Raw genomic sequence first — 27547 nt, forward strand, 5'->3', positions numbered from 1 at the left:
AACCTTTGTCTTAAAAGGAGAAGGAAGAAAGCCATAGCAACGGAGAGAACTCTCACTTTCCCATCTACAATGCCTCCTTGACCTAGGCATCACACGTGTATTGCACGATATAGCCAGCGCTGGACACCTGCCACTCTTTGTCACAGCAGCTGTCATAAACAGTGCTATCTATTCCCAATCCCCCTTCATCTTCCAAACAACCCAGTGGATAGAAGAGAGGGCAGAAGAATTAAGTGATAGACAAGGAAAAAATAATAAGGCCCTTTCATGTTTTTATTCAAGAACAAAAAAGTATAAAAAAGAATAAAAGCTTTGTTTTTTTTTTTGTTTTTGTTTTTGTTTTTTGTTTTTCGAGACAGGGTTTCTCTGTGTAGCTTTGTGACTTTCCTGGAACTCACTTGGTAGCCCAGGCTGGCCCGAACTCACAGAGATCGCCTGCCTCTGCCTCCCTAGTGCTGGGATTAAAGGCATTTTTAATCTTTATAAATGCATGACCAGAAAAGCTGTTGAAATGTCGCAGAAAACCAAAAAATCAGCTGAGTTTTGAGCACATTTATCTCATTCATTCATTCATTCATTCATTTACTCAACAAGTACTTGGTTAGTTCTCTTTGAGGACTAGCTACTTGAGCTATAATTGAAATAGAAAACAAATGTGGTCTTTGTCGTTAAATACTGTGAAGAGGAAACCATAGATATTAAAAACACACCAATGACTCTAATCTGGAAAGTACTCAAAAGAGACCAACATGACTTTTCAAGGCTATATAGTAGCAATCTTATCTCTAACTTTCATATTTTCTGTGGGAAATGGTGTGTTGATTTATGTACTGAATCTACAACACAAAGGAATACTTACTGTATTGAACCAACAATCATATATTATCTCAGAATCCCACTGGGATGCTTAATATTGATGCCAACTTGACAAGATATTGGGTAACTTCAGAGAAACCTAAGGCCACGTCTAAAGAGAGTTTCTAGACTGGGCTAGTTGAGGTAGGAAGATCCCCTCTAACTGTAGGCCACACCGTTTCCTGGCCTGTCATCCCAGAAGTGAGCAGAGAACTAGCAGTCATCTCTTTTGGCTTCCTTGCAGCCATAGTGTCTTCACCACGATGGGCTATCCCCTCAAGTTGTGAGCCCAAATAACCCTTTTGTCCCTTAAGCTGTTTTCCTTGGGCATTTTGTCACAGCAACAAGAAGTGTAACTAATCTATCCTGCTTCCCCCCCTCCCCCATGAACGGCTTCCTTCCACCTTCTTCCTCCCTCCTCTCCTTTCTATGCCGGCTCACTGAGCACACAGACCACAGGGTTAGCAGTGACCATTTGGGAATGACTGCCTGGTGGCAGGGATTTTGTTGTGTTTAAGAACATATCTCAGTGAGGGAGTAGCTGCTCCCCTACTTTTCTCATGGCCTCTTCAGGTCTGGCATTTTTCTGGCTCCAGGATAGGATGGTCTTTGTTGGGTGTCGATAAAATATTCCGCTGTTACGTAGGCAGCAGGTCTTCAGCCTTGTCTGGGAGTGGGACGCACCTACTTTCTCTACTTCAGATAGGGTGTTGTCGGGCACTTAGAAAGCTGTTTGTAAAGAGGGTCGCCGACCATTAGCCATGTGTCAGAGGATATTATCAGGTAGGTATCCACCTGTCCTTTTGATAGTATTAGGAAGGACATTTAGAGAAAGCCTCTCCCTGAATTCCTCTTCTTCAGCTTCAAGTAGTCAGTAATCAAGGCGGTATGTTTTGGAGGCGGTACATTTGCCGTTTTCTAACTCTGATCAAATAAGGACGAAGATAACTTTCCTCCTTAGTATCTCTCCTGTGCCAGACGTGCTCGTCTTTGTGCCCCCATGCTCTAGCAGAGCCCCAGGGGCGACAAATGATCTGCCTATTTTTAACTGGATCACGAGATCTCTGAAATTCATCCACAATGCAGTAACTCGCAAACCCTCGCTGCTGAACCTGGGGGCTTTCTGTGTTCTCGGTGGACCACCCAATTAAGGCGGGACAGAAGGGAGAGAAGGGAAAAACGGAGGTGGCAGGAAGCCACCGTTCATGGGGTGGGTGGGTGGAGGCAGGATGCATTAGTTTCTGTTCTTGTCAATATCTTCCTGACAAGAACTGTGAACTTCCTAAAATCCAAGCTGATGAATGAAGTGTGTGAGGTGGAAGGAGGGGAGGGTTGATCTTTCCCTTCCATTGGCTGTCATCCTGCAACAAAAGACAGATAAACGCATACATGCCTGCTTGATGTAAGTTTTGTGTGACACAGGAGTCTTCAGAAGGAAAAGAACACCCAAGGAAAGGCCAGACACAACCTGTTTCTACCATGTTTGGTGAAGTGTGGAAAGTCACAGGCAGACGTGGTACAGCAAAGCGTGAGTAAAGCCTGTTTAATTAGAGTCCTCTCTGGGTCCCTTTATGGTTGGAAATAAGAGTCTTTCTTCTCTATGGGTGTCAAAATTGCTTTTAAAAGGACAGATTTATGTCCAGCTCCAAGAAAAGGTCACAAGTTCCCTCCTGCACACACAGTTTCTCAGATTGCTTTATTAAAATAGTCAGTATGGCAAGTCATATTGGGGATTCCATGTTCAGAGCTCTATCAGGGACATTATTTGCATCATAAAATAGTGCACTAAAGGAATTATGTAAGATAAAAACTTTTCATAAAATTTATCAGGAAATTGGATCATACAAACATTTATTTTTAAGAACATGTTTGCTTTGCTTTTTTTGGGGGCGGTTTTCAAGACAGGGTTTCTCTATGCAGCTTTTGAAACCTATCCTGGAATTCACTCTGTAGACCAGGCTGGCCACAAATTCACAGAGATCCACCTGCCTCTGCCTCCCAAGTGCCGGGATTAAAAGGTATGCACCACCACTGCCTGGTACATGTTTGCTTTTATAAGAAGCAAGCGTATATGCAATATATATGAAAATGCTAGAATCATTCATAACCAGAGATAATCTGAGACAACATTGAGATGTTTGACACAACAAGGACTTTCTTATCATATGGCAGAATACCAGAACAGACCATGAACATACTTAATATACATCCAAATAGTTAACAGCAGCAGTAGTGCAGCAGAAGACAGCCCAGAACTACAACCTAAGGAGTTGCCTTTTTCTTTCAGGGCTGCCACTCAGGGAAAGCCAAGTCCTTGACTATATCACAGAAAAGAATTACAGGATGAGCCAGTACACAGCAAAGTTGGAGTTTATTGAAAAGAGAAAGGTACATATGAGTATGTGGGTATGGCCTTCTCAAAGGAGAGTCACAACTAAATGTCTTAGCCATAGCCATGTACCATTTTGGTGTCTCTAAAGTTACATTTCAATGGGTTGCTAACATTTTATTTTTTCTTCCTTTCTCCCATCTTTCAACAAATGAACTTCTAGGTTAGCTCTGGAGTTGCCTTGGACGACATTAAAATCTGATCAAATAAAACCAGGAACCACTAAGGCTACACAAGGAGGTTAGGACATATGGTTTACTCTATGTGGGGTTTCTGGTGAAGTTACTAGAAAATTGAAGGTTTACAGCTGGGAAAGGAGGAAGGCCATACACACTTAGGCCTTAAGAATGGTTCATTGCTTATATACATACCTCCATATAAAATAAATATTCCCATTTAGCTCTTTATCCTACTGTGTTACATCTACCTTCCTTGAAAGCACCTCATAATAACCCCTTACTAAATTTTCAAAATGGAACACTTACCTAAAAATTCAAAGCTAACATCCACAAATCTGAAAAAACATGATATTTGATTTTTTATGTCTGGATCACCTCACTCAGAATGATTGTTTCCAGCTCCATCTATTTACCTGTGAATTTAATAACTTCATTTTTCCTAACTAAATAATATTTTGTCATGTGAATGTACTGTATTTTCATATCCATTTCATCAGTTGATGGACATCTAGGGTATTTCCATTTCTTGGCTAATATGAACAGAGTAGCAATAAACATGGAAGAGCAAGTCATTTGTAGTATAGATGTCTCAGAGTTGGGTAGTTGGAACCTCTGGTAACTCTACTTCCAGATTTTTAAGTAACCCCTACTTTATTTGCATAGTGGTTGTACCAGACAGTGCTCCCACTAGAAGTGTTCTATTCCTACATCTTGGCCAGCCTCTGCTATCTCTTTTATTTCTAGGCCATTCTGGATAAAGTAAGATGAATATCAATTCAGTTTCAGTTTGCATTTCTGTAGTGGCTAAATATGTTCAACATTTAAAAAAAATGTTTTTCAGTCACTTGTATCTCCTCTTTTGAAAACTCTCTGCTTAGATTCATGCTCCATTATTTCATTTTGTTTATTTTTAGTGAAAATATAAGATTCAATGTCTTTATTTTTCCTTAATCTACTTGGGCTTTACAATGAGAAGAATGAGTGATTTAGTTTAGAATTTATAATGAAAGATAGAAGCACTAAAATGAAAAACTCCAACAGGCAACAGATATTGTTAACAATGAAGAAGAGATTGACCTATGATCTATGATATCTGAAATGCTTCAGGGAAAAAAAGCAAGTTAAATGAAATTGAGATATGAAAGGACAAGAATTTAAATGAGCCCATGCTTTCCTCCTCTCCTTGGTTTCTTGGGGAATATTTTCATACCCATCTGGCAAGAGTTAAATTTTACTACTAGTTACAGACACAAAAAGCTTGTGTGTTTGCCCACTTGGTAGACTTCATTTTGGAATGAGTTAACTAATATCTGGAAATTAAAAAAAATTAACATTTTTGTAGGATATGAGAAATAATTCTTCACTCTGGAGATGGAATTCTTTCTGTGTGTAGTTTGAAACATCTACAAGTATCTAAGTAATGGTTAGAACCACTTTTAGTTCCTCTGAGGTGAGCAGAATAGGAAATCAGGAGAAGCTCCATCTTTATACCATGCCCCATTTTTTAACTGGATTGTTTGTCTTCTTGATTACTAGCTTTTAGGGTTCCTTATATGTTCTAGGTATTAACCCTCTGTCAGATGCATAAATGGTAAAGATTCCCCCCCCCCATTCTGTAGGCTGCCCCTTCTCTTGGATGATGGTGTCTTGATATACTGAAGTTATGTGAGTGGAAGTGGGCACGACATCCTACCTCTAGCTGAGAGCTATGGGCATTTGATAGCTGCTGGGAGAGTGAGAGTCAGTATTCTTTAATGGTATGACTCCATGTTGGTTGAGAGGGGAGGGTATAGAGAGAAGATATGGGAGGAGAGGGGGAAGGGAGGTATATATTATAAAATACATTCAAAAAATTCCCAAAGAGTTAATAAAAATATTTAAAGAGGGGAATATGTGTTAACAACATTCACAGCAGATGTTAATTGTGCTGCAATTCTTGATTCTCAGTTCCAAGAGGCTTCAGCCAGCCTCAGAGGGGCTTCCTCCCTTTCCCATGTCTCTTAAGTTTCTGTCATTCTCTCCTGCTTCTACACAGATGCTAAAAACTTATTATCTTTAAAATCTCTTGTCCTCCATAATTTATGGATTAGTAATTAGTAATTACTGATGTATCTACCTGTCCTATGTTTTTTTTTTTTTGATTTGTAACATTTCTGTCTGTAGGGGTGGTTGTCTGTGCTTTACCCCTGAAGCACTGCCTCTAGTAAGCAGCACATAACTGCTAGGTACCTGCCCCCGCCAGGGCATGGCCAAGAGGGACCTCTTAAGACCTGGAATGCATATGTGCTTGCTCTCTTGGTTACCTTGTGGTCCTGGATGCTGGTATTGCGGACCAAGTCAGAAGTCTCCAGAGAACGGTGTTGGACCGCACCTCACCTCTCTTGGACCCCACGACCAACCCCCTTTTGCTTGTTGTAAGTTAACCCTAAATAAACCCCTTTGATTAGCAGATAAACTCTGTGGAATTGCTTCATTATCTGTCTTTTCAAATATGAACAGTTTCAGTGAGGATTCGTGAATCTCTTTACACAGAGCAGAAGGAACGATGGTGCTTGAGTCCTTAGTGAGCTGGAAAGCTCTGTGACAGACATTCCACTTTCCAAAGGTAGGACAACTCTTTTCCATTACCATGCCCATCAACTTGTCCTTTCTGACTTTGGAGGTTGAAAGCTGTAACTTAAGCATGTAAATCTATGATCACAGCACACTCTCAATCTGCTCCAGTACTGTAGCCTGGTTCAACAGAGAGACTGTGTGCAGCAGTAGTGCTCTGCAGAGTGTAAAGTGCTGGTGACATGCCGCTACTATTCTACTCAGGAAGAATACTTAGCTCATTGCTTAGTAATGGTGAGGCAAACTGTGTCACTAAATAAGACAATATAATGGCCTTAAGAGGCTCTCATTCCGTTTCTCTCTTTATTCAAGCACACAATTGCATTCTAACACTTCACAGACAGCCTGAAATGGGTCCTGTGGAGGCTGATAAGGAAAATTAGAACAAGGAGCTATTTGAGCCCTCATTTTAATAACCAAGTCAAGGAGCAGGCACTTTAATACTGGAAAGAAGGAACACTTTCTCTTAGTCCTCATCAGGATAATGACTCCATTACTGAATGTTCCTTCCATAACAAAGGATGCAGCTTTGGAAAGAGAAAGATGCCAGCCACATCATGGATAAAAGCAGACAGTCAGTATGTATGGATAACGGTCATTTTAACAGACTTAAAAAAAATAGAAATCTCTGGCTATTAATGGGCCTCGGTTTCACAAATATCTGCTGGGTATCTATGCCTTTTGATTGAATTTGCCTTTGTTTGAATGGATACTTACTGGCTTTCTTCATCATTCGTGTGTGTGTGTGTGTGTGTGTGTGTGTGTGTGTGTGTGTGTGTGTACATGTGTAATTTTGGTTGTACTTTAGTATGGGAGACTAAAAAGTTTGTGCCTTGTGTAGGGAACATGAGAGAAGCCCAAGGTCTGGGTTTGGGAAGGAGTAGGCATGTGCATGGAGGCAGGGGCATTTTTCTTTCTGTTAATACTGAATCTCAGTGAGCAATGGTCTGAAAAGCTTGAAATAAAAAATTAAGTGGTTCTAAATGGACTGTTGAGAGCACCATTAATACCTACCACCCAGTGCCTAGAAGAGAACAGATGTTCAGAATATTTATGGCAAAATGAACAAATAAGTGAGTGACAACTTCATTCTACAGTGACAGGGAAAAGAATGCTGCAATGCTTGCCTCCTAAGCCACAATGTACTACTTTTATGAGGTTTGCACAAGAAGAGTACTCTGTTCTTGTGTCCAGTGTTCTTGGTGATGATAATTCCTTTTTCCCATTTATCGTCATCTGTAAGTTGATACAGAGCTCTCAAGTCAGTGAGTCAGTAACAGAAAATGCTTGGGAAGGAACCACTGAACATCCTGTATGTTAAGCTTCTCTTTACCATGGTCTCAATGTGTCCTCTACAAAGAAAGGTCATGGGTTGAAACCTAGTCACTGAGGTGGGAGTATTTGGAGAGAGGGACTTTGTGGGGAGACCAAGTCACCAGAGCAGGACCCTTACCAATGACATGGGTATACTAATGAAAGAGGACAGAAAGCTGCCCTGTCTCCTCCAGGTGAGCAAATATTGAGGTGTGATCTAGGTGCCAGACACCAAATCTGCCTGTGCATTTGGACTTCACAGCTCCCAAACTGAAGTCTAAGTTTCTATGCTACCGCACATTATGTGTAGTCTGTGTATATAGGTGCTTCTGAGGTAATACAGTTAATAGCTGGTGCCTGGATATACAAGCCAGCTTTTCTTTGGCTCTTGGCTAGATCCTTACCTTGCTCTTTGATTGGAGCAAGTTATGTAACTGCTATGGGCCTCCTTGTAAAAGCTAGCCAAGAGTAGTGCTTTCTTCATAAGACTGTTGTGAAAACTTTGAGGAGATCCTATAGGGAACTTCTATTTTTCTGACTCAATACTAAGTAGTTTCCCAAGATGAATTTAACATATAGCTGCTTACATGACATGGAATGACTTCTGTAAGGCCCGTTATTCCCTGCCTTTCCCCTCAGAGTCTAATGTAGTTAGAGAGCTTCTCTCCAGGTTCTACCAAGCCCCAGCAGTCCCACAACCCATGTATAAAATAATCATACAGACACTTATATTATTTAAACTGCTTGGCCATTAGCTCAGGCCTACCATTGTCTAGCTCTTACTCTTGTATTTAGCCCATTTCTGTTAGTCTATACTTTGACACATGGCTTGTGGCTTACCAGTGTCTTTACACGTTGCTTTTCATGGAGGCAGCTGGTGGTGTCTCTCCCCAGCCTTCTACTTCCCAGAATTCTCTTCTCTCTTGTCCCGCCTATACTTCCTGCCTGGCCACTGGCCAATCAGTACTTTATTCACACAGAGCGATATCCACAGCAGTCTAACATACCATCCTTCACTGACAAGGAGAGATAGACTTGCCTTAACGAGGCAAGCTGAGTAATAGTAGGCAGCACAGTTTTTAAACCTCACTTCTGGAAATGATTAAATTGAGACTCTTCTGTAAATAGGGTATTTTAGACATAAAATTTAAAATTTATTTCTTGGAGCATATCGAAGATTCTGATTTATATTAGTAAACTTATCAGACTTTTAAACTTCTTTCATTGAATATTTAAAAATACTTTCATTTTTACAAAAATTTACTCTAGGTAACTCTTGAAGTAGACATGTGAAAAGAAAAAATTTAAGCAGACCTATGTTCTGCCAACTCAGAAATATCGAAGAATATTTTCCATAATGCTGTTTGGATCTGCATATGTCGATGAGATATAACTAAAGCAGATATATTTGTTTGTGACATTTTCATTAAACACATGATTGTAAATGCCATGGTTAGCTCTTACCAGTCCATGTAAATGATAGCAGTTTATTTGTTCAGTTTAATTCTTAGAGTGTGCTTACTTGTGTCTTCAGAATAGCTCAAGTAGTTGATTGCAGCCATGTTAGAGATAAGGAGTGTAAGGGACAGAAAGGCTGAACTACTTGGTATAATTTTTGTGGACAGTTGAACATATTTATTGAATAGCAGGAGCTAAATCTAAAGGTCTTTACCATGATATCCATTATTAGTTCAAAGTATGGTCTTTCTTTACTGCTTGACTCCAAATTATCCACATGTCCTTGATTTTCTCTCTTACTGTTCCTTGGTCTTTTTAGTCTCCTCCTCCAATAGTCTGCATTTTGCAGTGCTTTCCGTGGTAATGCAGCCCTGTTGGTGTGGTGATGAGGAATTGGCTAGTGAAAGATTCTAGAATCTCATGATCGAATTTCACTCTTTTAATGAGTCTGGGCTATCATCTTCACAATGTCCAATACTTTTATATATTTATCTATTTATTATTATTATTATTATTATTATTATTATTATTATTATTTTGAGACAGGGTTTGTGTAGCTTTGCACCTTTCCTGGAACTCGCTCTGTAGACCAGGCTGGCCTCGAACTCACAGAAATTCGCCTGCCTCTGCCTCCCGAGTGCTGGGGTTAAAGGCATGCACCACCGCCTGGCAATACTTTTATTTTTACATCTAAAGTAAGAGTGGGATGTTAGAGAGGATTGGAATTAGCTGGTATATTTCATCTGCTGGTGCGATAAGGCTGTGGTGTGGTCTTTTGCCCCCCAGGGAAGCAGGCCTTGTAATGGAAAATGCTTCTGGCATTTTTCAGTGAAGACTTTCTTCCTGCTGCTGCTGAGGCTGTAAAAGGTCTTTCTTGGCTTTTCACTATCAGAAAATAGTATGGCTTCTGGATATAAGAGCCATGGACCTGTGGGGTGGGCACTGCCTAAACCTGCAGCTCTAGGGAGTCTCTCAGTGCTCTGTACTCAGCTTCTAGCAATTCAGCAAATGTGTCAACCAACCAGTTTATGGTTCCAGAAGCATCTGCTCCTAGGAAGCAAGTCTTAATTATAATTCTAGGTGAATCTATTCATCCAGATTTGGGGATGCTGGTTTTCCTCACAGCTTCAGTTCTCTGATGTGCCCAAGGGAATTCATGGTCTTTATTTCTCTCACCTCCTTTTTCCAAGAAGCAGAGTGACAGCCTCTTGGCAACTTGTGTGTTGGCAGTGAAACAGAAACATTCATTTTTCCAGTATTGGACATTTTCTCTGAACTCTGAAGTCAATGAATCAAACCATGTCACTGGAAATTAGTAACAAGCACTTCACTGAATGAACTGAATTGCCTGCTCTTCTAATACACAAATGAGCCCACATGCACGCGGGAAGAGAGACGACATCTAGATGGAGATGAGCACAGAGGAGGGTAATATGTTGGTCCACCGAGATGGGGTAGAGTATGGAGGGAGCAAGCAGGCAAAGGAACAGGAGGCACCAAAGAAGGGAGGGTCCTGTGGGAGGTAAGCTGATGAAGACAGAAAGGGAAATGGAAGGGCAGTGTGGGTTATAAGAACAGTAAATGCAAGTGAAATAAAGGGGAATGAGGGAGCATCTAATATATTATTACTATTTTATTTTACTACTTTGCTTGTGTGTAGTTAGCACCTGTTGTTGTAAGGTTCATAATTTAGAACACTTCCTGCAGCATGGAGAGAGCATCTCCACACCCTTTACAGCTACCATAACCCAGTACAATTAAGATTTTATTTTCTAAGATCTTATTTTCTATTGAGTCATAAAATGAAAATGTGATACATCTATTTCAGTTATGATTGGTTTCTAACATCTTCATTTATGAGGTTATAAAACAAAAGGGAGATCCTTAATTTTCATGTGTTTTGAGACTTTTCTTTTGTGAGAAATACTTTAAGCTAATTAATGAGACTAATAACAGAATCCTGCAAGTAGCAAGATGTTCAATTAACCACAGCTGCCCTCTGGGAACACTCCTGGACTTCACTGATCTGTTGAAGGTCTTGAGAACCTGAGGCAAGACTCCAAGCTTAAGATGGGAGAGGATTGTCTAATAATTAGAGCAGTCCAGGAGTTGCTTACCGTGAATTGTATTCACTTTAGATTTTGTTTTCTGTCTGACCTTGGGCAAACTGCATAATCTTTTGGGGCTTCCTTATCTTTTAAATGCTGAGAATACTTGCTTGATTTTAGGCCTTTTAAAGGTCTTTGGATAAAAGCAATTCTCTAAGTGTTTTGTATTATCAGGAAATTCCAGATTTACCAGTTATTATTAGCTGTGGTAGGCATGTGAATTCACATCCTCCCTCTTCCAAGATTAAAAGAACCCATCATCAGAGTTCAACTACTGGGTTGCCATGGGCACTGGTTTCTTCCCATGCTATGCTGTAGAGCAGTTAATACTCAGTAGTTATTTATGGGTAGAAGCAGAAGTAGAAGTTATGTTTTCACTGTTCTTTTCAGGCCAACATTACTTATTCATTGGCTGCAGGCCTTGCTAAATTCCACTGGGTGGCTTTTACAAGTGTCACTGCCATAAGCATCTGACATTGGTTTATAATGTTTTGGAAATAATCTGACAAAAGTGTGGAATCTCACACAGTAAATAAATGACCATACTTAAAAAAAGCAAAACACACTGAAAATTACAGAGCAAAGAAAATAATCAGTTTCTAGTAGATAGCTTACAACAAACACAAAATGCTCCTCTGGCCAGAACCAGGGACCCATTCATCATGACCTCTGCAAACTTTAGTCAGATTTGTTAATATTGACACTGGTAGAGAAAGCAACCCTCTTCATGTCATATCTCATTGATATTCTACAAAACTGCCATGCTTCTTTTCTGACATTATGTGTTGATGCATTACAAACAGACAAAGTTAGTAAGAGTTCTGCTGCCAAGTTCTTTGAGGCAAACACTTCTAAAGACAGCAAGCTCTTTGTTCCTGAACTCTTGCCTTTTCCCTTTCTTCTGCTGCTGTTTGTTCATTTATGTAGAACTACAAACACGGTGAGTGCAAGGCAACATGACCTGTTGACAAGCCTGGTCTCAATGGGAAGTGATGTTTCTTTCACAGGGAGCTGCATCTAAGCCAACTGAGGAGTAGCTCTGTCCATGCTTAGAGACTCTGAGGAAGACTCACTATACTTTTCACATTTCCTTAGTTATTCTGGAAAAATCTACATTTGCAGCAACTTATTCATGTTAACTCTCTTCTGGCTGGGGTTTTGTCATCTGGACACAAACTAGAGTCATTTGGGAGGAGAAAATCTCAGTTGAGAAAGTGCTCCTACCAGAGTGGCCTATGGACCATTTTCTTGATTAATTATTGACATGCATCAGTCTAGCTTACCAGGGGTGGTATGACCCCTGGAGAGATAGTCCTGGGTTGTGTAAGAAAGTATGCTACACAAGCCATGGGGAACAAGCTGTAAGCAGAGTTTCTCCATAGCCTCTACTTCATTTCCTGCCTTGACTTCCTGCTCTGAGTTCCTTTTGATGATGAACTGTGATGTGGGAAATGTTAGGGAAATAAACAATTTCCTTCCCAAGTTGCTTTGGTCATGGTGTTTTGTCACAGCAATTGATAACCTAAGACAAACAGTAAAAAATATTGTCTACATCATGCTGGGTACCATCATAGATATCTAGAAATCAAAGATTAATAAAACATAGCTGCTGTGGATATCACTCTCTGTGTTGTGAATGTGTTGCTTTGATTGGTTAATAAATAAAACACTGATTGGCCAGTAGCCAGGCAGGATGTATAGTATAGGCGGGATAAGCAGAGAGGAGAATTCTGGGAACAGGAAGGCTGAGTCAGGAGATGCTGCCAGTCACTACCATGAGAAGCAAGGTGAAGGCAGAACTGAGAAAAGGTACCAAGCCACATGGCTAAACATTATGAGAATTATGAGTTAATTTAAGTGTAAGAACTAGTCAATAGTTAGCCTGAAGTAATGGCTGAAGAGTTTTAATTAATATAGGCCTCTGTGTGTTTACTTGGGTCCAAGCAGCTACAGTGCTGTGGGAGCCAGACAGGAGGAACAGCATAACTTCAGCTACAAATGGTGCCCAACGTGGGGCAAGAGTTTCCACCTAAAACCTGAGAAAGCTTAAAAAGGATTCTAAAGTGGAGCTAAAAGCAGCTTCCTAGTTGTCTCTCTCAAGTTAGCTGCAGCTTGTCTGCTTAAGCTACTCTATGTTCCTGTTGTCTAGGTTTGACCTGCAGCATGGGGGATGAGGCATCTCCAAGCCACACATTATGCTCTTGCTGTGTGTCGGATTTAGCTTTTGCTAATACAGACAAAAAAAAAAAAAATTGAGTTTCTGGGCTACATGCTGCTGGATGGAAGCATAGACCCACTGCTTCCCAGAGTCTGTGGGAGCATGGTTCCCAGAGCTGGCTGTGAACTTAGTTCCACCATGTTGGGAAGCTGAGGTGGACAGAAAATGCTGCAGTTTAAAGCAATAGATTTACAATAAGACAGATTCAGATGGGATACGCCTCTAAATGGTTTACAATATGTATAAAAATTTATGTAGGCTTAGAAGAGAGAAAAAAGTAATATATACAGTTATATAAAAAATAGACAGTTTTGAAAAATAAAGTCTTTAAAGAGAAAGTAAAAGTAATGTAAAAAATAACCCATATAAAGATGGATATCACACAAAAAAATCTGAATTGTGTTGTTTTTGGGATTTTTAACTGCAAAAAGACATTTGATTGTAAAGGCTGCTCAGTTAAACCAGCATGTATATTTTAAAGGTACCTTGACTTCAAAATTTAGATCTAAGGATATGTTGCTTTGGAAAGGAGGCTCTGTTTTTGTTTCCACAGAAAACAAGAGGCTATGGATTTTTTCCAGATTAAGATACATCAGGTTTGACCAGCCAAGACCCCTGAAAAAGTCTCCAATGACACCATGGCCCAGATGGTCCAACATCCAAAATGGTTTCAAGGCATCTGGCTCAGACAATTCAGCCTCACAGACTACTCCATAATGCTAAAATTTTCTTATAAGAATAGAGAGCCCTCATCTAGCAGAAAGTAGTATGAGAAGCTATGCCCAAATTCCCAAATATACCAAGATGGCTTTAAAGATGGAATTGGCTCACTCCTTCTCTAAACCCAAGCATATTGCTAAAAAAGAGAAAAGGTTGAGAGAGTCTTCTGTTCCATATCGGAAGAGCTCTCTGGTGTGGGACAGAGAAATACCAATATTTTTATTTAAAACAGGTTGATTATCAATGCGATCTCTTTCTAAAGAAGGAAAGGGGATTGTATAGATATGAGAGGATGAAAGGGGAGAGTAACGAACCTACTGTTAAAGAACAACTTGTTTAGAAATGTTTTACATTACTATGGATTTTAGTTGATTGATAAAAATGTAAAGTTAATTTTATTTTACTGTATATATATTTCTATTCTCATTTGAGGTATTATGTAACTCATTTAGACTGTAATGGATAATTAAAAAAATACAGATTAATAACTAGTCTTCTATGATAGTCAAACTTATAGTCATGTTAAGTTTTCTAGGTATACATAGACATAATTCAATTAGGTACGTATTCTTCAAACACTTCAAAGACTTACAGAATATGGCATTTAAAATGTTTTAAAAATTTAGACTTTCTGAACAGTGAGACATGTCTGCTCCTTAGCAGCACTGATTTTCTTCAGAGAGAAGGATGGGCATCAGAGACACTCTATATGGAGTTTATCTTCTTCTTGGCAAAAATAGCTTTTGGGGCAAGAAACTGTTCTTGCCTGGACTGCTTGAAAAAAATGTATCAACTGGACATGCAGGACCCATAGGAAGGTGACCACTGAACTTTGCTTGGCAAAATGGTCCTTTAGGTTCCTGCTTTGCAAAGGAAACTACCAGAAATTCTACAGGACACAGACAGAAGTGACTGAGAGACTCTAGACCTGTGGGCTGAAGACAGATGCCCCAACTTTACAGAGGAACTTTGGGTGACTGTCCAGACCGTGGTGGGTATTGTGTTCCCTGAAATATTGTGTGTTCCCCAAAATAAACATATCTGGGGTCAGAGAACAGACAGCCACTAGAACAGAGCCAAAAATGGTTGCTAGAAAATGGGTCAGAGCAAGCCATAACAGAAGTTGGGTGGTGGTAGCACACGCCTTTAATCCCAGAACTTGGGAGGCAGAGCCAGGTGGATCTCTGTGTGTTCAAGGCCACTTTACAAACAGTTAAGCATGGTGAACCGTGCCTTTAATCCCAGAAACCCAACCTTTAATCCCAGGGAGTGGGATCAGAAAGAGAAAGGTGTATAAGGCGTGAGGAACAGGAACTAAGTGAGTAAAGCATGTAGTTAGTTAAGCATCTGGTTGGTTAAGTGTTCAGGCTTTGGAGCAACACAGTTCAGTTGAGATTCATGTGGAGGAGGACTCAGAAGCTTCCAGCCTGAGGAAACAGGATCACCTGAGGAACTAGCAAGGTGAGATAGCTGTGGCTTGTTCTGCTTCTCTGATCTTCCAGCATTCACCCCAATAACTGGCCTCAGGTTTGATTTTATTAATAAGACTCTTTAAGATTCATGCTACACCAGACTACCAGTTGTCTCTGTGTACTCGCAAGACTTCCAAAAGTTGCTTGTGTCCTTCTCCCACAATAATAGGTAATATTATATCCTATGGGGTCTTTGATGTCATTGAAGATTAGATAGTTATAATTTCCTTAGTTATGATAAAAGATGTTAGATATAAAACCTTAGACTCACAAATACAGGATATGTAGGATATCTTTAATTTTTGCCAAATACAAATAGACTAGATATTATAAATAGACTAGATATTGTAACTGTAATTCTTGCTTGATAATTGTTTTGTTATATGTAATTTTACTATGTTAAAGTTAAAACCTTCCTTTTTGATGTGTTCTTGGATTTAGTTTGCCAGTATTTTATTGAGAATTTTTGCATCAATATTCATGAGGGGAATTTGTCTGTAACTCTCTTTCTTTGTTGGGTCTTTGTTTGGTTTGGGTATCAGGGTGATTGTGGTCTCATAAAAAGAGTTTGGTTATGTTCCTTCTGTTTTTATTTTGTGGAATAATTTGAGGAGTAATGGTATTGGCGCTTCTTTGAAAGTCTGGTAGAATTCTGTGCTGAAACCATCTGGCCCTGGGCTTTTCTTGGTTAGGAGGCTGCTTCTATTAATGACTGCTTATATATCCTTAGGGGTTATAGGCCTGTTTAAATTGTTTATCTGATCTTGGTTTAATTTTGGTATGCAGTATCTATCAAGACATTTGTCCATTTCTTTTAGATTTTCCAATTTTGTGGAGCACGGGTTTTTGAAATATGACCTAATGATAGTCTGTTGTTGTATCCCACTCCCTCCCGCCCCATTTTGTTTATTTTAGTATTCTTTCTCTGACTCTTAGTTAGTTTGGATAAGGGTTTGTCTAACCTGTTCATTTTCTCAGAGAACCAAGTCTGTTTCATTGATTCCATAGGAAATGTTCTCCAAAAAGCTAGTTCATGCACTGGGGATAAATCCTGGTCCCACTGCCAGTGGCCCCACATACTGTCCAAACCACACAACTGTCACCCACATTCAGAGGGCTGCATGAAATTTGCAGGCAAATGGATGGAACTAGCAAAAACCATCCTGAGTGAGGTAACCCAAACCCAACAAGACAAACACAGTATATACTCACTCGTAAGTGAATATTAGATGTAAATCAAAGGGAAACCAGGCTACAATTCACAACTCCAGAGAAGCTAGGTAGTAAGGAGGAACTTAAGAGAGACATGCATATATCCCCTAGGAAGGGGAAATAGATAAGATCTCTATCTCTTTACGGATTTTTTTCATTTCCTCTTTAAGGACTGCTATCCTCTTCATAAAGTTATTTTAAGGTTGTTTTCTTATGTTTCAACTGTGTTGGAATGATCAGGTCTTGCTGTCATAGGATAGCTGGGTTCTGGTAGAGACATTTTGCCTTTTCTCTATTGATTGTGTTCTTACACTAGCATTTAGGCATCTGGATTTGGGATGATTATAGGTCTAGGTGTTGGTTCCTGGAATTTTGGGGATGTTGGGTCCTTTGTTCCAGTCTGGCCCCCAGTAGACTGATTTTTCCTCTGGGTTACTTAGGACCAGCCTGGCCTCTGGTAGAGCTGCTGGGAATGTTCTTTCAGATAGTGTGGACTGTATGTGGGTCTATGCTGTCAGTTCTTCTAACTGGTGTGGACTGTGTCTGGATCTATGGAGTCTGTTGGAGTTCCATTCTGGCTTATGTGTCCTGGGCCCTTTCTGGCTGGTGTGGTCTGTGCCTCAGTGGCAGAAGTCCACTGGGAATGAAGGTGGGGTCCCAGCAGTAGCAGGGCCAGCCATGAGATGGGATGGTGTTGGGCTGGGGAGGGGTTGCAGTGTGGACAGAATTGTTGGGGAGTTCAATTCCACTGCTAGGTGGGTCACTCACCTATTCTGGCTGGTGTGGCCTAGCCTGCTTAGTGGAAGTCTTCTGTCCTGTCCTGTTATTTAATGGAGGATTCCCAAGAGTGATTCACACATAATCAGAACTAGTTCTTTGCTTTGGTTTTTGTCCTGGCTGCTGCTGCTGGTGTTTTGTGAGAATGGAAACAGCATTCTTTAATGTACCTAAAGAATCATCTGGGATCAATTTGAGGAAGTAGGCAAATAGTGCCAGTATTTTTAAAAAGAGAAATGGAGATAGAAAATTTTAGGGGAAAGCTTAAGAAGTGTATCATAGTTTTGGAATTGTCACATTGTATTTTGGGGACAATCAAGTGATGGTAATACGTGGGCAGTTGGAACTACAATTCTGTGATGAAAGAGAGAAATGTGTAGTTTTGCTGATAAGCAGGTAGTGGCTTCATGTGTCATGTATGTATGTTGTTGAGACTGCTCACAGAGTGTTTAGAAAGTGGAGAAAAAGGGACACATTACAGAGAAAGAGTCTGGCCTTGTCTTTAAAGCCAAGCTTTGTTAATCAAAATATAGAAAGACTATTGAGATGAACAGTACTTTAAATTGAATAAGTGTAAGGATTAAAATAGGGGTGAATGGGCACAAATTTAGCATACTTGTTAGCTGAGGACATAATTGAATGACTTCCAGTTTTGTTAATGTCTGCCCCTTCTACATAGAGGAGAGAAGCATGCAAAGTGAAAGCTATAGGAATTGCTTCCCTCCTAAGAGTCTGCACTTTGCAATCTCATGCTTCAGTTATCTTCTCCATGCTCCTATAACCAAGCCACAGCAATTCCACTCTTTGTCTTTTATACATATTAACTAAACACACAAACTGGAAGTTGGCTCTTAGGCCATATGTCATCTTTACCATGTGGGAGTCTTTGATCATGTCAACTTTACCTGCCCATTAAAGAATTAAAGGCACAAAAGGTTGCAATCACAGCATGCCATGTTTTATCAAAAGTGAAGGTACACACAGCAGTCAACACAGCAAATAGACAGACTCTCTATAAGGGGAGAGGATCTGCAGCTAGTGTCCTTTCCTCATTTGAGGGTCTGGGATTTATATTTGGGGTCTGGGGTCAGGTTCCTTTTCTACTTTCCAGATTGCTTGGTTTGGGCTATCATGGGGGTTTGAACAAATATAGAAAAGCTGATTGGTTCAAGTAAAAAGAGCCTGTCTGGGAGATTAAACAAATCCCATTGGAAAAGCCTATCAGTAGAAAATTTGTCCATTAATTCTTTGTTCTGGGAGAGAAGTACCCAGAAGTCTACCATCTCATTGTAATTTGGATTAAAACAAATGAATCTCCCTCTGGCCATTTTCCAGGCCTAGGATGAGGTTATCTGAAATCAGTGTTCCCTCACCATAGGTAGTATAAATAAAACCAAGAAACTGAGTACACAGCATTTTGATGTTTTTGGTATTAGCAATTTAAGTTGTTTTTCTAGTTTTGTTTATTTAATTTGCTTCAAGTCTTTCAATGTTTATAGCTCATACCAGCTTTTACTGATTTTTCATTGTTATAAATACACTTTCCTTTAAATTCAGATATACAGAACTGCATTAATCATAATTACTTTATGTCATGTCCTAGTTCTTTTTTTAATTACTTTTTAAAAATTATATTTGTGTTTTAATTTTACACATCAGCCATGGGTTCCCCTGTCCTCCCCCCTCCTGCTCCCACCCCCACCTTCTCTCCATCCCCTCCCCTCCATTCCCATCTCCTCCAGGGTCAAGACTCCCCTGGGGACTCATTTAAACCTGGTGGATTCAGTACAGGCAGGTCCAGTCCCCTCCTCCCAGGCTGAGCAAAGTGTCCCTGTGTAAGCCCAAGGTTCCAAACAGCCAGCTCATGCACTAAGTACAGGTCCTGGTCCCACAGCCTGGGTGCCTCCCAAACAGTTCAAGCTATTCAATTGTCTCACTTATCCAGAGGGCCTGATCCAGCTGGGGGCTCCACAGCCTTTGGTTCATAATTCATGTGCTTCCATTCGTTTGGCTATTTGTCCCTGTGCTTTTTCCCATCTTGGTCTCAACAATTCATGCTCTTACAGTCCCTCCTCTTTTTCGACAGTTGGACACCTGGAGCTCCACCTGGGGCCTGGCTGCATCCACTTCCATCAGTTATTGGATGAGAGTTCCTGCACAACCGTTAGGGTGTTTGGCCATCTGATCACCAGACTAGGTCAGATCAGGCTTTCTCTAGACCATTGCCTGCAGCCTACAGAGGATGTATCATTGTGGATTTCTGGGGACCTCTCCAGCACTCTGCCTATTATATATTTTATTTATTAATGGTATTTCTGAGCTAACCCAATTTGGAGCATTACAATAACTATATTTATTTATACATTTTTCACTCTCATCTGTTTTCAACTTTCAAAGCAGCTGCTACACTGATTTTTCTGATTATCACATTCTTGCTTTAAATTACACACATTTGTATGCTTATACATTTACCTATATGTCATTATATTTGTATGCCTATACATTTATACACCTTATTTTACTATATTAGCATATATAAGTAATACATTTTCCTTTGTTTACTTTTAAAACTTAAAAAGATTATCAAACTGTATAATTTCCTAGGATTTGATTTTTTCACTTGATATTATGTTTTTAAAATTACTACATAATTTTGTTTATAACAGTACATTTTATGTCTATGAACTATTTCATTGTATACATATATCATGATTTTTTTCTTAGCAATCATATTTGTTAGTGGGAATTTGAGTTGGTTGGGGATTTTTTTACCATTATGAACAGTTGAACGGTGTTACTGTGATCACCTGTACTTCAGCAAATAGTTTCTTGAAGATTGTATCACACAGGATAGATTATGGCATGATAAACAAATGTTAGACACAGAGGGCCTAACACAATGGAGTTTCATCTCTTGGTGAAGACTGCTGATGAGCCAGGCTGGCAGAGGCTATATCATGTAGCTATGATTTTGGTAGCAGAGCTTTAGGGTAAAAGGTGGTTCCAGTGGTCTCAACAGTCCGTTATCATCCACTTCTCCCAGTGTACCAGTTAAATAGATGATTATGAGTCAAGAGCGGAGAAAGACTAATTGTAGACAAATTAAGAAGGAGGTATATAAGAAGTATATACATAATTAAGCAGTCTTAAGATGTGATCGAAAGAATTTTGTTGATTTGTCTTCACTGGGAGAACAATCTGGTTTTCATAAAGCAATTGCTCCTACATCAAGGTGCGGTGTCATCGTCATAGAAAATTGCCATCCTGTGAGAGGTGGCTTGGCAGTTGGCTGATGCTTGGGAGGTAGTTTCAGTTCCTTTCCATAAAGATGTTTAGTGATCAATCCTTTTGTTCCTAGAATCCCAGGTAATGCCAGGATTCAGCGCCTTCTGGGTAACTGGAACTGGACATTATAAAGTTGACAGCAAGATGCCTACATCAGACAGAAAATTAAGGCAGAGATGCCAAGCTCTCTTATCCTGTATTTAACTACCTTTTGGACCCAAAGGAGGAGTCGATGCCTTTTAGCAAAAAAGTTTTTAAATGCTTGTTTCGACCTCAGGAACACGAGCAATGCTGCTTCATCACGGCAAAGGAGGAGGCATGCTGCAAAACTGTCGGGAACTTTCTGCGGTTTCATCTCAGGGTAGCAGAAGACTTCAGTGGTGGTTGATCTGCATCCACTGTATTAGGCATGAGTAACAGACACCCGATTAAACGTTTAACAGTGCATGTCTGTGACGGGGTTTCCACAAGAGGTAAACCAGCACTCGGGAGGCAGAGGCAGGAGGATCTCTGTGAGTTCAAGGCCAGCCTGGGCTTCCTAGAGAGTTCCAGGAAAGGCACAAAGCTGCACAGTGAAACCCTGTCTCGAAAAAAAAAAAACCCACAATAAAACAAAAAACAAACAAACAAACAAAACCAACCAACCAACCAAGCAACCAACCAACCAACAAACAAAAACAAAACAAAAAAAGAGGTAAACATTTGAATTGGTCAGTTAAGTAAAGCAGACTGTTCTGGAAATCGGTGGACATCCTTCAGTCTACCGGGGGCCTGGAAAGAACAAAATGCAGAAGGAGAAGGAATGGAACTCTGCTCGGTTGCAGGAGACAGAACACTGATTTTCTGCTGTTGGTGCTTCTGGGACTTGGTGTTCTGATCCTGATTGGAACCTGAACAAGCATTTCTTCAGTTCTCAGGCCTATAAGGCATATGTTCCTCTGGGTCTACTGCTTGCAAGTGGTAGATTGTAGGACTTAAATTCCACAATGGCAAGATTCAGTGCCTTAGGGTACATGTCTTGTTAGCTCTCTCCTTCGCCCCCTCCCTCCCTCCCTCCTTTTCTCTCCCTCTCTCTTACTCTCTCCCTTCAACTCTTTTCTCTTACCCCTTCCAGTTTGTTGTTTCTCTAGAACTCTAATACCACAACACACATTTCCTTTATCAGGTGGCCAGATCTAATTCCAAGGAAGTAATGAAATGCCTGGTGATGATCAACATCCCTGTCACTTGGGGTAAACTTCCCAGGCTGGTATTCATGAACATGTAGCACTATAAGACAGTGCCAAATTGTTTCTCCAAGTATTTGCACAAATTTATACTTAGAATACCAGCATATGAGAGATAAATTTCATTGTGTAATGCAACTATGACATTTCTCCCTAAATGCCTTTTTAAAAGCATTGTTGTGTTTTTTCATTTGTTTGTTTTTGTTGTGTTTTATTGTTGTACTTCCATATAGGATAAATAGAGACATTCTCTTCATCTCTGAGCCATCTTTTCTGACTCCCCCAAATAGAGACATTCTCATGCCTACTTTCCTTTAGATAGAATAAGAGATTGATTTCAGCAAACGATTAGCAATTTTCTGGTGTTTTTGTTTGTCTATGCTATCATTTATTTGTATGTGGTAATAACATTTCATCTTTTACTTTTTTAACTGCATTTCCCATTGTTTAAGTCTGTCACTGTGCTGTAATTTCTTTGCTCCTCCTTTATTTCTATAGGAGAGGGTGTAAGACAGCCCATGTGGCTCAGATGACTTTCCTTTCACTATGGTGAGTGATGAAGCAGTGGGCTCATAGTCCAATGAGATAATCAGAGACTAAATGTAAAATTCTGTTAATGGATGTTCAGAAAGAGAAAGGAAGAGATTCCATCTTTTAACACAACTAAGAATTTCATGGCATGTGTATTTCTAGAGCTGACATTGATTCCGTTCTCTAGCCACCTTTAAACACACTGAAGGATAAAGCTAATAAGAAAAAAAGTAAAAGAAGAGCCAAAGACAGGAAGTAGAGACAAAGTCCTGTAACCTGTAGTTTGATCTTGACTTAAATGTGTCTAAAGAGCAGTTTCTGGACTTTTCAGTTATATGTGCTGATACTGTCCCTAATTTACCTAAACTCATCTTGTTGGATGATTGACAGTCCTAATCATGAACTTAGTAAGAGGGATGGATAGAACCTGTGCCTTTAATCTCTCAGTTGGACACTTATTCCAAAGCTTATGATGTGACTCTTGGCTCTGCATATTACCAGCTATAGTTTTGTATTGAAAACTGGAAATAGAGACTAAGAAAACAAGAGACTGAAGAGGGCTTTAATATCTCAAGAAACCATTTGGAAAGTTAGATTACAATGTGTCACAGCACAAATTAACACACTAGACAATTTTGTCATTCTTCCAAAATCTAGAAATTGATTCTTGAATTTAATGGTTCATGGAACTATAAAGTTACACATATATCACTTAACACAAGATGGTGAGATTGTATCTTAGTACTTACTTCAAAATGACCTATAGTTAATTAGACACATAAAACATTTCTAACACAGACAGTTTAGAACTTGAAGTTTTGGGGCTGACAAAAGAGTCTCAGAAGGTACAGGAGTCTGACTACTAATAAGTCCAGATCCTCTTGAATGTCTCAATAACGCCATGTCAGCTTGGAGGCCAATTCATCAAAACAAATTTACAATGAAGTTCACCAAGAAGCACTCATTGCAATGCCTGCAGGAGGAAAACATGCTGAAAGCAGAATTTTGCATGCATGAAGTTAGAGTAGTCTTCTCACTGACTAGGGTGAGTGCATTGCTGCACCTTGGCCTTGTCCCAACAAAAGTGCTAGTCATCAAGATGAGTGTTGTTTGGCTTTTTTCCTGGGGAGATGTGAACAAACGTCTATTCACCTAGACAGGGCCATGATTTACAGACTAAATAAAGCATCCTATTTAAGTCTAGCTAGGTGAACTAATGATCTTATTGAGCATACTAGAAGCATTGGCAAATGGGTGACTCTATGTTAGCTGTATGGCCCAAAAGACCAGCATGAGTGACAGCTTAGGAATGCTGCATCACTGGAGTTCCAGTGAACTCACCTGAAGATTCACCAGAGCCTTCTCCTTCTCAGAAATTGTTCACTGCTGATTTAACTTTGGGATCTGACTGTGACTGATATATTATGCACCCCAACAAACTTATCTGGGGGTCAGAGAACAGAACAGCCACTGTATTAAACATAGGTTTAGGCAGTGGTAGCACACACCTTTAATCCTAGCATTCCAGAGGCAGAAATCCATCTGGATCTCTGTGAGTTCAAAGCCACACTGGAAACAGCCAGGCGTGGTAACACATGCCTTCAATCCCAGGAAGTGATGGCAGGAAACAGAAAGGTGTGAGGACCAGGAAATAGAGCCTTTTAAAGCTTTTAGCAGCAGTTCAGCTGAGGTCCATTCAGATGAGGATTCACAGGCTTCCCATTTGAAGAAACAAGATCAGCTGAGGAACTGGTGAGGTGAGGATAGCTGCAGCTTGTTCTGTTTCTCTGATCTTTCAGCATTCACCCTAATACCTGGCTCCAGGGTTGCTTTTATTAATAAGACCCTTTAAGATTCATGCTATATCTGACCTCATGAGTCCTGTCATTTTCTGAGCTTCCTGAGTTGGGTGAATTTTCTGAGCCTTGTAAGCCTCCATGGTTTCCTGAGACATATGTTGCTTCCTCTTCCTTATAGGGGTGAGTGTTTCAACATGTAGGGAATAGGTACATAGCACTGGGTCATCACCTAGAGGTTCTCGTCTCCCATATACATGCAAGAATCTCATACTTGTGTTTTAGGGTGAGTGTATTCCTTCCAGTTAAATGTGACCATCTAGAATTTTCAATTTGTTTCATATATGTTGTCATAATTACTTCTCTACCACTGTAGTAAAACACCATGACCAAAGCAAGTTATAAAGGAAAGCATTTAATTTGGTCAATTGTTTCAGAGTTAGAGTCCATAATGGCAGAGCAAAGGAACAGCTGAGAATTCACATCTTTATCCACAACATGAGGCAGAGAGAGAGAGAGAGAGAGAGAGAGAGAGAGAGAGAGAATGGAAATCATATACACGAGTCTTTTGAAATCTCGAGACTAACCCCCAGTGACACACTTCCTCTGACAAGGACATTTCTCCCTAATCCTCCCCGAGCACTTCTACCAACTGGATACTAAGTAATTCAAATATACCAGCCTATGGGGCTATGGGGGCCACTCTCATTAAAGCTAATACACATCTGTAATAGGGAATAAGGAATGCTGAGGCCCAAGAGTATGGATGGGAGTCCTATTTCCTCAGTCATGTCTCATAAGGAGGGCTTGTAGACAGCAGCCAAGAACAGTTTTACATATACTGTGTTATGGCTCTGAAAGTTTATCTTAGTGACAGACATTCTATGTTTCCGAATTTCTTCTTGATCCCACCTTTAGTTTTCAAAATAACTTGGACTTGAAGCAGAAAAAAAATGTATTTTCTTCCTCTGGTAGATTGTTGATATGCAATAACATTGAGCTCTGATATTGTCCACTTTCCTTGGAGTTGTAATTTTCTGCCATAATTTTTAGACCTAAATCTTATTTTGGATCTTATTTTCCTCTGTGCAATTCATTCACTTTCTCCCATGTCTCTATGCTTCACAGAATCCTGTCCGCAGTCTTTAGATTCTATTGCTGAATAAAATTTCCACCCCAGTATGATATTACAAATTAGTTACTCAGCAGAAATATTTGGTAAGAGAATCTGGCTAGAGACTTATGACATGGATTTCCCATTTCCTTTATGGGAGTAATTGTATATAATTTTTCTCTTTTCCCATATGTTGTTTGGCCAATATCTCCAAGTTCTAGTCAGAGGAATATAAGGGAAGGGATGCATTTTCATACTCTAATACCTCTATGCGGAGCTTTCTTATTGACTTGCTCTTGTCTTCACTGCCATTGGATAGAGATGACCTAGTGGAAGGTTTGGAGTTCCTAGAGGAAATGGAAACATGCATTAAAAATATCTAGGTGTCTAAATATCTGTGCAGAGGTCAATCCTCCACTAATCCACATCCAACTGTGGATATATGAGAAATACACTTACTAATACTAGAATATTGAATATATATAGATGATTAATGAATACATCATTAATATATTCATGCAATAGACATACTGGTGATTTTCAAAGTATTAGATTCTGTGTTAGTACAGTAGTGAGAAAAATGTCAACTCCACTGCTGATCTACAGCTGATTGATGGGAATGTGGATTGGCTGTTGGTGGGAGGAGACGGAAGCCACAGAATCATTATTTACATTCTCTAGGAAGCAATATCTACATAATTGGATAAAGAAATTATTTCTGGGGCTAAAGAGATGGATCAACATCCAAGAGCAATTGTTTCTCTTGCAGAGGACCCATATTTGGTAACCAGAACACACATGGTATATCAGCGCTGCCTATAAATTTAGTTGTAGGAGATTAGATGCCCTCTTCTGTGCTTTGTGGATGCCAGGCACACATGTGATGCACATACACTCATGCAGGCAAAACACTCATACACACAAAATAAACTAACCTAAAATGTTTTGTAAAAAGAAAAATTTCCTGAGGCATTATGATTATCAGTAAAATAGATTAGCATGTGAGTTAGTATGTAAAGGATTGACCATTTAGGTGAACTAAAGGGTTTTTTGGACAAAGATGAAATTTCTTAGAAGAAAACCTACTGTATTATGGGAAAAGAATCAAAAGCATACTGTCTTTTCCTGGCTGCCTGCTGATATGTGCACTCATCTGTTAATTTCTCTGCTTATTATGGAGAAGGTATTTTCTCTATTTTTCATCGCCAAGATTGAGGCTTAGGATAGATAAGCAAGTTCTTGTCATAGGATGTGAAGCTTCTTAACAGCAGACCTGGCACTGGACCTTGGGCTCCTACACATCGTGCTCTCAGGTTTTTGTCAGTGGACTGCTAAAGCCCACATGATAAGCTGATAGGACACTGTCTAGCTCATTTCTGATGTGGCACACTTCAATACTGGGAAGGAGAGCAAGTGCAGGCCCTCCCTCCCCCCACCCCCTGGAAGATACACACTCCATTAGTTTTTCATTTGCCAGAAGCATTGAATCTTTAATATTTTTCTTTGTGTTTATCTCAGGGGAATACCAATCTGTACAGATTTATTATTAATTCCCTAGTAACACGCTTAGCTGCTCAGTTTTTTTTTTTTTCACTGCTGATTGTATAAGAAGGCTTGCCCATTCTTGATCTTTCAGGGACTTCAATCACTCTAGGATGAAATATCACCTTGAAAGTCACTGTGTGGGAAGGGAAAGCACAGGAAAATCAACTCCTCTTCCTCCTGCCCAGCGATCTTTGTTCAGGTATCTGCCCTAACAGAGCCTCTTCTCCCATCTCAGAGACCTATGCTGTCTCTCAATAGTGTTTTCTTCCCAGAATTGTCAAGCTTGGACTCAACACTTCCAGAAGAAACTCATCCTGTCCTCAGAGGCATTCTATCACCTTTTCTTCCCTCCTTCCTTCTTTCCCTTCCTCCTCTTTCTTTAAAAAATTTTTTTCATCCCTAGAGTCTAGTTGCTTAAATGCATTTTCTGATATTTAGGGTAATTTTTTATATGTGAATATAGTAAAACACAATTTTGTTGCTTATTTTGAATCATTAGGGACTTTAAGGTAAAAATCCAAGAGTACTAACTTCTGTATATATTCATCCATTTATTTGGTAATAACTGGTTATGTTCAGTATTTCCAAGACTGAATGGTCCTGGGAACATGACTTCTGCTTCCACAGAACTTAGAGCCCAGTGGAACAAGAGTGTTAAGAAAATGCATACATTCAAATACCCATTGATAATTTTATGAAATTATTGTTAAAAAGTTTTTCTCATCAGTTAAAATT

Source organism: Onychomys torridus, chromosome 10, assembly GCF_903995425.1.
Source record: "Onychomys torridus chromosome 10, mOncTor1.1, whole genome shotgun sequence".
Lineage (NCBI taxonomy): Eukaryota > Metazoa > Chordata > Mammalia > Rodentia > Cricetidae > Onychomys > Onychomys torridus.